Consider the following 14321-nt stretch of genomic DNA (forward strand, 5'->3'; position numbering starts at 1 on the left):
TTTGGTAATGATGCCCCATCTTGCCCCCGTTACGGCACCCGAGAAAAAGACCTGAAAAATTTGCATAACACAGGAAAAACGTTCAACAGTATTTTCCCGAAAACATTGTGGGTTTTATCGAAGGGCTAAGTGCGTGGAAATTCCACTGGGCGCCGATTGAATAGTTTGAATAATTGTGTTACTATTGCGAAGAAAATACCGTTCTGCGAAAACTGTATTTTCACGCTTATCTCGCACGCCGATGTTTTGGTCTGTACACATATGCAGAGTAAGTGTGAGCCGTCTTTACTCACTATCGCTCGCTTTGACCCAACTGAATACTAGAGGTCAGTAAAATGCAAAGCCTTGGGTTGTAAACGTCTTTAGGACCTGACCCTTCTTTATCGATAGACTTCGTTGTCGGTTATTACAGTACAGGATAATTACGGGGCCAGTGCAACTATCTTACTGACTAGCAGCACCGCCCAACCGAGATTCGAGCATACGACGACTGGCTTGTTAGATCGCCATCGTATCTCGAAGCTAACTAGGTGGTTAGGTCTAGAGGTCAGCAAACCTAGTAAAATAAGTAAACGTAGATATAGGTGATTTCTGCGTGGGGGTTGACCTCTCCCCGGCGGGTCGTCCACAACACTCGTGGCCTGCGGCCGTCTAAAATTCTGGGGAATAATTTTCGGGCAAATTACATTCTGGCGACCAAAATTCTGCGGAACAGTTTTCGGGTAAAAGCAAAGCAAAGCAAAGCCTAGGTGCTACATTCCGTTATCGAAACTTGACCTTCTGTTTTTTATACGACAGACTTCGCAGCCAGCTGTTAGAGTACAGGACAATTGCAGGACCAGTTGCTACGATCCTATTGACTTTAACAGTCTCTCCCAGCCGAGATTCGAACATATGACGACTGGCTTATTAGGCCAGCGTCATACCACGAAGGCAACTGTGAGGCTCCTTTCACCTAACTAATGGAATTCGCAAATTGAAAGAATTCTTTGTATGCATTTTACAACACGACTTACTATCAGGACATCAATTGCGTCTAGCTTCAATCGAAAAGCGAGCTGTCGTCTTTTTGGTTATTTTACATGGTAAAGGATAACGCATCAACAATGCTGTACACACAAGAAAATATTCTCGAGTAAAGATTCTCTATGACTCTATCGTCTATCCCGATTGTCTAACGTTAAACATTTTTGTAACTATTTTAGTTTAAAAATCAAATTTTATAATTTTACGAAAGCACTCGCCAGCTCAAACCGACCATTTAAATGCTCTCGTCACGGAGCTCTAGTACTACTTTTTAAGCATGTTCACTCTCTCATACATATGCATTCGGTGGGGTGTGGTGAACATCGCGTCACCCACACTGATACAGGCTTACTTATGTTTAATGTTTTTTGCACTTATCTCCTGTCTGTCTGTATGATGAAAGAACGCGGCAGAGAAAGAGAAAGAGAGCGCGCGATATCATTTTATGCACACTCTCCCCAGCGCAACTGGATGTGGCTGGAACGGCGGGCCTGTACCTGTGCGCTGTACACTGCACAACCAACCAGACCAGTACATCTTCGCTATCCGACCAATGTAGACAGGAAACGATCTCCGGGAGAAAGACCGTGTACGCGACCGCGGAAAGTACTGTAATAATTTTGAAAAGTGTTCATTCTTTGCTGCTGTTACTGGCGCCGCCTGCCTCACACGAGGATTAACAGTGGTCTAACTAGCGAAAGTCGTTTCCGTGTTTTCTGGATAATTACCGGAGGTGAAACATCGAGTGAGTTAATACAATTTTTGGGTCAATTCGACGCCGGAAAAAGGTCTAAATAACCGGCCGGTTTTCGAGCCATCCCATCCGGAAAATTTTCTACCACATGAAATAATAAGGATACTTTCAACGGGGTACAGCAATAAGGAAAATTTTCATCGTTACCTCGATGACAGGGTCTCTGTGACTGTGATTGCATGGCAGCGACCGGAGAACCGGTTGACACAGCGGAATAATCGATTTCGGTGAACATGATTAATATTATCAGACAGGATTTAAATACGCGACACATTTGTGCGGCTGTAGCTTCCTTTGTTAGAATGGTTTTTTCCATGGCAGGCTAGATGGCTGACATTACACTCCCTTTCCCGTTGTCTTACTCAGGCGCCTTGCGTGGCAGCATAAGTAGAAGCGAGAGCGAAAAGTCTCACTTCGCATAAAAGGATGATGATAAAAAGCATAGCAAAGCCGCTTACTTGCTGGTGTTGGTGCCGTGTCGATGTCCTGTAGTTGTCCTGTGAACGGTTCGGGTGCGGATTGGTGTGCGTCTATGTTATGTTATGGCTTTCTGAAGTAAATTTTGCCGCTTCCGCCCTTGGATACACCAGGATGGTCCGGGATGTGGTTCGGACGGTCAAACTGAGTATAAAAATAATAATAATTTAAACAAAGACTGACTACGTGTAAAACTGGAACACAGCTGTTGAGTGACGCGATAAGCTTTGCCGAGAAATCGGAATGACGTGAGGTGTGCCAATTATTCCATTATCGGATGAGTAATCCCATGCCCAACAAAGGTGGTGAGCTCACGGGGAGGAAGCTCAGGTTTGCAATAGAACCGCTGCTGGCTGACATACCCTTTTGCATTTTAAAAAACACACAACGTTGCTATAATGTAAATTATGCGACCGTGTGTGTGCCGTCGTTTATCACCACGTAAAACACCATGCGCAAGCAAATCTTACGCGTACGCCTGTCGCGGCGGGTCGCTCTGTTTTGTGTTTGTAAACCGCCCTGCCTGTCGGGTCGGTCGAGCTCGAGACGAGAGTCGAGAAGTGCAATGCGAGTTTGGCAACTTGAGAATACGCGGTTGTCGTCTTCGCCCCGCGAGTTTGATTACAAACAAATGTTGTTGAGCGAGACGAGAATGTGAAGCCGCTAAACAAGAAGAAGCGAGCCACTTCTCGATACGAAAAAGCGAGAGTTGAAGTCCATGTTTTGCTATGAGATCATTACCCCGCAAGGTAAACCAGGGGGGAAGTTGAATTGGCATCTTCTTTTATATTGTGTTTTTATGGCCTACACATTTCAAGCGCGAATAGTTTGTATTCTTGGCATTGTTGCTGCATGTAAAGAAACAGAGAAACCAAGAAGAAGATTGTGAAATTAATGTTTCAATTTAATTACTACAACGAAATCATGAGCACAGTAGTTGCGTGTAATAAGACGGTGGAGAAGTTTGCCTAACGCACTGTTCAAGTGCGTACCTTCATAATTGGCTGTAGGGATTTCATGATCAACTTGAAGCGGAAATATTGCCCTACTAGATTGATGGATTTAGAGCAAAATTTTGAAGAATGGTGTTATCCTGTGGGTAAAATCTAAAAAAATAAAACATCATGTTTGATCAAACTAGGTCCTCTGCGTTGAAAAATCAATCGTCAGCTTTCTTCCTATTGATTGATTTATAGTTGGAACGGTTTTTACCGTTCTGCAGCAATAGCAACGCTAATGCAGCTAAATGTCAACAAAGGAAAAACGATACACGAGCATTTGCTAATTAAATTTTCGTTTTCTCCTGCCGCAAATTACACGTAGAGAATCGATATTGTGAAATTGTATTAGTTTTGTACCAAAACAATACAAATTTCGATAAAAAATGTCTAGGTAAGCGTAATATAATGATAGGAAAATTTATATATCGAAGAATTTGCGATTTGAAGACGATTTGCAGACATTCGAAAACGTTAAAGCTTAAAGCATTTAGAAATGGGAGGAGAATGGGACACTTTCGGAGGCACATATTTTTTAACCACTTTTTTTAATCGAAACACTTTTTGAGGATGAAACATAGGTATTGCCCGTTTCTTTGCTAACAAAACGCGTTGCTCACTTTTTTGATAGCTTGAAATCGTCGCAGAAAGAATCTGCTTGGCTGTACGTAAGTTATAAGTATATATTATGCTTGTCTAGCACGTAAGCTATTGATTTACTTGACAAAATAAACGATATTTGCCCCCGCGACGATTCTGGCGACGGTTATAATTCATCGCATACGAAATGGTGGGAAATTGGCAATACTTATTCGCGAAAACAAACTTGAATCTGCTACGATGCTTGCCGTGACTAGCAGCCTGTAGAATGTGACTCGCGAGAATAGATGTCCTTATAAGTTTCATCGTCAAGAAAGATACATCCATCGCATTTTATCAGCACCCAGTCGTACAGCTTACGAAATCGGCTTCTGGTCACTGTTTGTTGAACCAACTTCATGTTTTATTGTCTTGACTGTTACTGCACATATTCGCACCTGAGCCCCACATCGATTTTCACTATTTTTGAGTTAGGATTTTTTCTAATTCCCGTCGTAATAAGTAAAGTCATTCTAATTTTCATCATTTGTTGGATGGATTTAATGAATACTCCAAAAGTATTTGTGCTGATTTGACTAAAACACACTTACCTTCCGATCCATGAACTTTGAAATCACTGAAAAGCGACTATTAAAACATATTATTGAAGTTACGCAACTGACTTTATTTCTAAAATTCGTCATACCGTTTTAAAATCCATCCATCAAAATTGTTCATCGTCCGAACTAAAAATCACAACAATGTTTATGAAGCTAACGCGCATGTATTTGTGTAGGACGGCATGACAAATGTTATTCTACAAAATTTTTGCCTGTCAGGCAAGTTTTCCTGGCTATAGAATAGCGACAATGCCTTGCGTGAGTTATTTTCATTTATGAATTTTCTTCTTCGTCGCACGAAAAAACGTAGGAAATTTGGCTGGTAGGACTTCTTTAATGATAAAAAGCATTTAAATAGATCTCAACTCACTTTGATTGATCGCGTACGATAAACAACTAACTAAAATATTAGGGAATAACTAGTTTTGCATTTTGTGTCATAAAAATGCTGATATTTTTAATAATTTGTGTTGCATAGGACGGGAATAGGCAATTACGACGACGTAGCAACATACCCTAAGTGAAAAATTGTTCTTATTTTTAGTGTACTTTTTAAAAACATATTGAATTTGACCTGCTTATTTCTATAGCAGTAAGTACAGTAAAAACAGTACAGTAAGTAAAACACCACAGTTCATTGAAAGTCCTCGCATAACAGTCCCATAATTTATCATAACTTTATTGATTTGCCTCCATTTTACCTGGTACTAGTTGCATTTAACTCATATAAAGGGTATCCCACATCAAATTGCACCATAGAAGAAACGCTGTAGAAAATTACCTAATTGACCGATCCTTTTCAAACTTCCAGATAACAAAATATAATCCGTTAGTAAGCTTTTGGCATATTTGTTTTATTCAATTTCAATACCATAACCTTATGCTCGCTCCTTACGCTTAACTCCACTCGAAAAGTTTTGTTCAACTTTACTTGGCTGCAGCTTCATCTGCATAGCATAGCATAGCATAGTTTGACCGCCCGTGAGTTGCCCGCGATTGATCTAGATCAGCTGAGATTGCACAAAGGACCTTCAGAACGATGCTTGGGAGTAGCAAATCATTCTCAGTGTGCATTTTCTGGTGATCTAATTCTTTGTGATGATCAATAGCAAAACTGGCCACGCCCATGCAGGTCAATTTGGAAGGGAAAGGAATGTTAGTCCGACACTTGCTGCTACTAGAGACCGAGGAATCCTCTGCATCATCCACAAGTGTCACAGGAAGGAGTTGTTGTTAGTAGAAAGGAATTGATCTGGATCCACCGAGGCAGGTGGTGCGATCACTGTCATTCGAGCTCGCGTGCGATTTGAGAACGTTTTTGGTTACGTGGCCATTGCAAAACAGGTTGTGGAGATCCGACATACCGATATAGGAAAAAACTATGAGAAATCATCACTTTACCGCACCGAAAGTTATGTGCTATCAACATATTCGGTTCGTTAGAAATCGCGCGCGGTCAGTTATTAAATACCGATAGACATTTGTTGCTATGCACGAAAGCTGTCCCGAGCCAAACGGGTTTATTTTGGCAATTAAATCGAAAACATTGACTGCGCGAGATACCTTTTGGCATCCTTCGATCATAGAACTTGCTTAAAATCTCTGACTACTTTATCAGGGAGCTGTATAAAAGCTATCAAGCTTTTGATATTTGATATTCATATGATAGAAATAACGCGCGATGTTCCTAAGTAACCGATTTTACGATTAAAATACACGTTTATAAGATTTTAATAAAAGTTCCGGTTGGTGAACGCACCATTGCTAAGTGTGCTCAAATGAATTCAAAATGGCGTCCTAAAACAACCGCTGTCGGAAAAATGTAACGAGCGAGACACGAAAGCAAACGATGCTAAATTACCATACGAAAAGATTTTCAGTACTCTGAAACAAAAACCATGGTATCTCGCACAATTTTGCAGAAAACGCATGCTTTTTGTAAGTACCATGAAATAGCTATTCAAATTTACCATAATTCTTGTACAAGTAATATGTTCTCAGAGAATTTTACCCCCTTTCATGGTCATATTTAGTAATTTTGACTACGATTCTGTTATTTTTGTTATGTATCGAGGTAACGCCGAAAGTAACGCATAGTAATTTTGACCAGAACACTGCTTAAGCTAAACAGAAATCTTTTCTGCAAAAAATCACTGGTGTGTCCTCTTAATTTTACCCTCTAATATGGTAACAATTACCATGATTCTTGTTTCAGTGTATGTAAGTACCGGTTGTTTGAGACTAACCTGGATATTCGGAAATTTTCGTGTAAAGCCAGTAATTAAGAAAATTAAGATAAAAAATACAACTGCTTTATAAATGAAATATAATGGTAATGGTACAACATAGTGAACCAAAGTTTGAAAATTTATATCGAGAAATATTATACACATGCGAGATTTACGGTGGCTTGAAAACCTCGTGACAAATTTAAATTTATTATAGCTGAAATTAAAAATCAGGCACAATGAAGCGTACCAATCTAGTCCCTAAGTTGATAAGCATTTCCTCCTATCAACACTAATATGCAGAGATATAGCGCCCTGCACGCGTCTTTACTTGGCTGCAACTTCATCTGTACAGAAACCCACTTTTTCTTCATGTCTTCCTCAGGTTTGACCTCCTTGGAATGTTTCCGTAATGTCTGCTTGATAATAGCCTAGTATTTTTCGATGGGCCTTAGTTCCGTACCACTCCAGGACATCTTTTGAACAGTGGCACAAAGCTAGATCCGGCCAGAAGTTCATAGGGCCCTCGTGTTGCATCAACGGATGAAGCAGACGCTTCTGTAGACACTTTTTGAGGTAGATCTGCTCGTGTACAGTCCCGGTAGTCACGAACGGCGCACACCGTTTGTCACATGAGCAAATCGTTTGCCAACTCATGTATTTCTTAGCATACTTTGAAAGTTTCTGCTTCCTTACTTCCTCCGGAACATTAAACTTGTTCTGGGCAGCGAAGAACAGTATCCCCCAAAGCTGCCGGAAGTCCGCTTGACTTGACGCGTGACTTTCCCACTGTATTTCACCGTTCGTCACGATTTGGAACCTTATGCACCTCACGGTTCTTGGCTCTCTAAAAGATAGACTTTGACAGTCTTATCTCTTTGGCCACATCCCTGACCGAAGCATTGGGATTCCGCTTAAACGCTTTCGCGACATGCTTGTGATCCTGATCACTAATAGAACCTCTATTCTGACCGCATTTCTCCTTCCGTTCGATGCTCAGAGTTTCGAAGTAACGTTTAATCACACGAGTCACCGTTGACGATTCTGAGTTGTTTTCCGATGTCCCGATGAGAGAGAGTTGAGGACTTTCCACGTGCTTACGCAAAATCAATTCACGACGTTGCTTTTCGGGTAACGTAATTTTTTCCAATTTTCTGACTGACAGCGATAAAAATACAATGTAAACAATACACTCTAAACTACTTCTACTTAAATTTTTAAGAGAAAATAGCCAATGGTAAATTTTCTACAGCGTTTTTTCCGTGATGCAATTTGATATGAGACACCCTTTAGTGGTGACAAGACAAGCAGAATAGGTCAATACATGTTGTGTTAAGCGACTTGGTTCTGCTGGCACGTCAATTTTTCGAATTTCGTTGAAATCATTGAAATCTGCAGGTCCAGATGGTAAACGCAAAGCAAATCCTAATTCCGTTTTCGAAATATGATCTTATGCTTTTATTCAACAAACTTTGCAGCTAGCTGTTTGAGTGCAGTACAAACGCGGGGCTAGTGTACGATCTCATGGACTCTAACATATCCGGACGGCGTTCTACCCATTTTCTTGCATAAAGTAAAGCAAAGCCGAGGTGCTACATTCCGTTATCGAAACTTGACCTTCTGTTTTTATACGACAGGCTTCGCAGCCAGCTGTTAGAATACAGGACAATTGCGGGGCCATTGATTCTAATAGCCTCTCCCAGCCGAGATTCGAACATATGAATGGTTTATTACACCAGCATTGTGGCTCGAGGCCAACTGTGGGCCCAATATGCATACCAACACGGTAAATCTACGGAAACCAGCTGTACAGTAAAGTGACGTTAATTGGGAAATCGGTCAAATATCTAGAAATGGCACTTTGTGCTTTTCTTGATATTGAAAGTGCTTTAGATAACACGTCCTTCACTTCAATCAATACGACTTTCTTTCAAAAGGGAATCGATCACACGACGATGAGCTGGATTCAAGCAATATTTTTGAGCCGAAAAATCACAACATCATTAGGAGATACATCGGTCACAATTTCAGTGATCAAAAGATGTCCACAAGGCGAAGAAAATGTACAATATTACTCCCCCTATACTGAATGGTGTCAGGCTGAGCTTCAGTAATGAAGCCAAACACATCCAAATAATTTTGGATGAAACACTAAACTGGGTTGTCTACCTAGCTTGTGCTGTTAACAAAGCAACATCGGGTATCTGGGAATGCAGTTCACTGTTTGGCAAAACCTGGGGATCAAAACTTCAATAAGTTTTTTGTTCATATACTACGGCCTAGGATAACCTATGCTACAATCGTATGGTGGCCAAAGATAGATGAGATAACAGCCCAGGCCAAACTAAACTATATTCAGCGCCTGGGCTGTCTTCAGTCTCTGACTGGATGTTGCTCCCATCCAGTCAATATGGACATTTCATATGAAGTGATTGAAATTGATCGTTCAATGTGGAATAATGGAGGACCCGATCTTCCATTAGGAACCATTTGCTTGTTTACAGATGACTCAAAAATGCAAGCCTGCATAGGCTTTGGAGTCTAAGGACCCTATATCAAGAAACCCACGGTTTTTAAGCAGACGTATATGCAATATATCGTGACCGCTCCTAATTCTGCGCATTTTTCTTTATATTAGTACTAGTTGTAATCCCCGCGCGTCGCCTCGCGTCTAATTGAGAGCAAATTGGAGGTACGCTATGTAACGCTAACGCTTTGTAACTCTATGAAGTGCAACTACGTTACTTTTACTCGTCTTGAATGTAATCTGGTATGATTGGTTTGAGTATTTGCGTAATGTGGGCGATTATTACCACGAAAATACATATCGCGCCCCTCGTTTTGGCGACAGAAATAAGCCTCTTATATTTATGATGATGATTTTTTAACATTGTACAACGGGCTGGTACCGAATGGCCGAAACACAAATGGCCGAATCACGAATGGCCGAAATCCAAATGGCCGAATTTCAATAACAGTCACAGAAGGCCGAATCACGAAAGGCCGAATCACGAATGGCCGAATCACGAAAGGCCGAAATTTTTCGGAATTTCGGCCTAGATAACTTAAGAATTATTCTAGTTCTTACGTTAGCACGACTACGTAATTGAACCTAAATAACTACTCAATAAAAAACTATGAATTAGCAAGTAGTTAACAAATAACTTTAATCAAACAAAAAACAAACTACTACTATTAAACAAACAAAACATGCTTTACGAACGCCTTTGTTTAGCGTTTAATAAAAGCGACACTGCGTCAACAAAATTTTTGCTGCTCATTTTGTGTGCATTAACACATTTCGAGTAGATTTTTTCGTTTATTTCTCGGCGCGAATTTGGAACATCTCCCTGAAGAACTCTAAGGATGTTCCCCTCTATCGCCTTTTGCTCCAGCCGCAGCTTTGTGATGATCCTGGTCATTGACAGGTGATGGGAACCAACAATGGTTGTCCATCGTTGGTGCCATGCTTCCAAGCTGTTTGCGGTCCGCGGTAGCTTGTCAATGACAGGCTTAAAATTTGACCACAGAGTGGGTTGAAACAATGGCCTGTTGTTCCGGCTCCTCCCACCTATGTAAGTATTCCGAAAATATGTAAGGAAATTCTCCAATTCTTCAGGCATCGTTCCTTCCATCGCGTCGTACGCCCCCTGTATCCGATTTTTCGGCAGAAAAGATAAAGCCTAGAATTTTTATTACATTATAAAAACAACAAATAAAAGTACTTTATCAACAAACCTGCAGCCGTTTTACCGCCATGAATATGTCTGTGTTGGTCGAGTAATGTTGTTTTAGTCCGCGTATATTTAATGCACTCATTTTTCACGGGACAATTACCAACTACCGTGCGGAAAGCAAACCGTGTTCAACAACAATGGACACAGCTGTTGGCTTTGCTATGTGCGGTCAACAAAGATGGACACGGCGGGATATTGAATGAAATATTTCGGCCGCTTTAGTAATAGGGTAATAAACTTGTAGTTTACTGCATTTACTTCTTTATGAAAATCCATGAAAGTAAAAATAAGATTACAATTATAATGTAAGCATATATCTACGAAAGATAATTTTTATACTGGTTTTTACCTCACATTTCTTTATTATAAATACATCTTTATTATAAGGTGCGAGACGTATTTACCGTGTTAGTAGCAAATGTTTCCTATAAGATTCAGGGCGAGACGGCCGAGCGGGCGAGCGAGCATGTACCCAACGTTTGCGCAGGTTGAAGGCTATGAATATTTTCGGTCGAATATGACATTCGGCCATTTGTGATTCGGCCATTCGTGATTCGGCCTTTTGTGATTCGGCCATTTGGTACATTATGCCATTCGTTATTTCGGCCATTTGTGTTTCGGTCATTCGTGATTCGGCCATTTGTGTTTCGGCCATTCGTAGGTAATCCTTGTACAACATTTAACATATTACGTCTATATATATAAAGGATTTCCAGGAATCCTTTATTGTAACGCGCCAACGCTTTGATTGTTTTTCTGGAAAATACACAAATTTATGATCGAAATTCTTTGGAATGATCAAATTACCCAGCATAATTAGAAACAATAATTAGTTTTAGTCATGTTTTAGACAAAAAGAGTGGTTGCATGCATTGCTTTCCTTAGAAAATGCGATGCAGTAATGCGCAGATTTAGGCACAGATTTTTCTTTCATGTTCCAAATTCTGCGCAGTAATGTATCCTACGAAGAAATCGCAAAAGAATACGCAGCCTCACCCAAATGGCTGAGGTATAGAGGCATGAAAATTCAAGTAGAATCTTTAACTTGCATTGATTTCAATCCTGTGCTGTGTCTCGGGGTCCGAACCTACAAGCGCCAAACCAAGTCTTCTGATTTTTTTTAATGTCCAACCTTATGGAGCTGTCAAAAAGTGGGGATATCGTTTCTATATGAAAACATAATTTTTAGTATCAGTCTCTAAGATGTAATGTTCAACATGCAGAAAACCCGAATCAGTTCACCCTTCATGTTATCGAGAATAAAATATTTAAAATGAGGCAATCAAAATTATAGCTATATTCCTGTGCCAGCTGGACAGCACAAGAAGGCCGAATCATGGATTTAATTATAGTAATGGCAAAAGGCGAACCAGCCGCAGGCTGAAAACCTCTAATATAGAATAAAAAAAATAGTAATGGCTAATGCCGGACTTTTGGTGTGCAGGAATATTTATTGTTACTTTTTGGGTGCGCAGAATTAGGAGCAAAAATGCGCAGAATTTAGGAACATGGGCAAGAAAGTGCGCAGAATTAGGCACCGTGGATAAGTTTACAAAACGAAAAATATACTCAATGGTTAGTCAACTTTTGATTCCCATATTTTTTACCAGATATTATAGACCGCAGTACTACACGTTGCTGCTATCCACGTTGTTAATTTAAATATAGAATACTTAGAATAGCGGAAGAACCATAAAAATTTCTTAACTGTGCAGAATATGGTACGTTCACCATACAGCTTCGAGGTACGATGTTAATATAACAAGCCAGTATTCGAATCTCAGCTGGTCGGTGCTGGTAGAGTTAGAGGGATCGTTGCACTAGCCACGTAGTTGTCTTGTACTCTAATAACTGCGGCTGTGAAGTCTGTCAATAAAGAAGAGTCAAGTCTTAAAGACGTTTATACCCAAGGCTTTGTTTTGTCTGCTTGAAACGACATTACAGGCATGCAAATATTGGTATCTTTACGGACAGCAGAGCTGCACTACTGGAACTCAAGTCGGATAAATGCGCATTCCAATTGGTTATCTCTTAGTTGAGTCCGGAAGAGTGATAGCGAGTAAGGACAACATATAGCCAATATTTGTGCAGGTCGAAGCCCGTTAATATTTGCGGCCGTATATGACATTCGGACATTTATGTTCGGCCATTTGTGATACCATCATTCGTAGGTAATTCCAATTATGGAGGCTAAATTCGACAAAGATCATAGATTTCATTAACCACGTAGTACCGAATTGCGGCAGAAGATTACTATTTTTAGCTAAACTAAAAATAGCGCAGCTTACTATTTAGCTCAACTCCATCAACGAATATGAGCAGTATGTAAACTGTATGGTTCTGCCACAACAGACGATAACTGCAGTATAGCCCAGTTATCTTCGCTTGACGTTTCTTTGTCCAGTGTACAGTGATTTTTTACTGTACTGCCGGCAGTACACACGTCATCGACAATGTAGATAAAATGTTTGGATTTGTTAAAAATCGAGTCCGGTTTGTTAATGTCCTCACCGACAATTTGAGAAAGTACTTTGTAGACATTAAGAATAATGCTTATGCTTATGCTTATTAAGAATAGTGATCGCTCGGTAGTTGTCACATTCCAATTTGTCACCTTTTTATCCTGACTATCCTCTGGTGCAGGCAGGTAGCTAACCTTTCAGGGTCCATATTGATAAATTCCGCTATGAAGACATACTTGCGAGTTGACTTGTTGTTCTTGGGCAGTCCGAAGACATTGTTGGCATGGCCAACGTAACTCAGTAACTCGCGAGTACTTGTTATCATTAAACCAGCGACACTCTTCGATGATAGTTTTGATAGTTTTGCTGGAATTTCCATCATCAATAAATGTCGTTGGTTTAACGATGCAAGTTATTGAGTTACATACAATAAGTTCCGTTAAGCGTAGTTCTCATTCGCTCTAAGGCAGCAGCAGAGGCATTTGATGTTAGTTCTAAGCCATATGTTAGATGAAGTAGTAGTAGCGACTTAAAGAGTTTAATTTTCACTGGAACTGGTAGCAATTTGGCGGTAAGCCTTAGGGAACGCAGGATACCATAAATCTTAGAACATTGTGCATTAATGTGGCTATCCAATTCTAGGTTTTGTTGGAAAATGATTCCCAGATTAGAAACTTTTCCAACATAATCTGGAACTTGATTTGCCTAATCTAGAAAATATATGGAGAATTTACACATTTTCGCTTGTCAACAATTTTCACTATTTAGCGATGCACGCATGCTTGGCATGCATGCTGCAATTTTGATAAAATGAGAATTACAAGCGTTCAAAAGCTGATCACTTTTCCACATTTCAGGTTTAGATCAAATTAAATATCGTACCAACGAACATTCTACACTCGGCGGTTCTAGTTTTGATTTGCCGGGTTCCAACACGTCAGTTGCATGGGCGTTAGCAAACCCTATTATTATGTAATCTTCTTTTTCCATGCCTATTTTTACTATTAGACTCCGATGTGAGGGTTATACCGGATGTAGTTACCGAAAACATGCAAGTCAAGAGCATAGACAATTAAACATAGACTTTAAGACAGTGTTGAAATCGCCGCAGTTCTCCGATTCCTGAAGAGCACATAAATTTGGTTCGTAGCAAACATGAATAAGCCTTATAAACTTTTTTAACGTTAAAAGATTACACATAACTCGGAAATTCGTCCTACAATTTACTGAGTGATAAATCAAAGTTGTTTCAAAGCGTTTCATGACGTACAGAGATTGTTTCACCCAGTGGATGGCGATATCTGTCAGCTAGCTATTGTTAGTCATAGCAAACGACATTATATTAAAGACATTAGGTACTGGGTATAAAATATATTTCAAAAAATATTTCAATTACAGCCATGTTATCAAGTTCACCCTTGTCTTGATGCCGCCAAAGGT

The 14321-nt window shown here is 40.1% G+C and overlaps 1 protein-coding gene across 2 annotated transcripts in view; it reads left to right on the plus strand.

Moving 5' to 3' along the window:
- The first annotated feature begins 1592 nt into the window (after positions 1-1592).
- Positions 1593-14321, plus strand: part of LOC128739475 (coronin-7) — a 39395-nt gene continuing 26666 nt past the window's right edge. For both annotated transcript variants that reach the window (XM_053834999.1, XM_053835069.1), the window contains exon 1: positions 1593-1771. The gene's annotated coding sequence lies outside the window, so the exon portion shown is untranslated. The remainder of the gene's footprint in view (positions 1772-14321) is intronic.

The sequence above is a fragment of the Sabethes cyaneus genome, chromosome 1 (genome assembly GCF_943734655.1).
Source record: "Sabethes cyaneus chromosome 1, idSabCyanKW18_F2, whole genome shotgun sequence".
Taxonomy (NCBI): Eukaryota; Metazoa; Arthropoda; class Insecta; order Diptera; family Culicidae; genus Sabethes; species Sabethes cyaneus.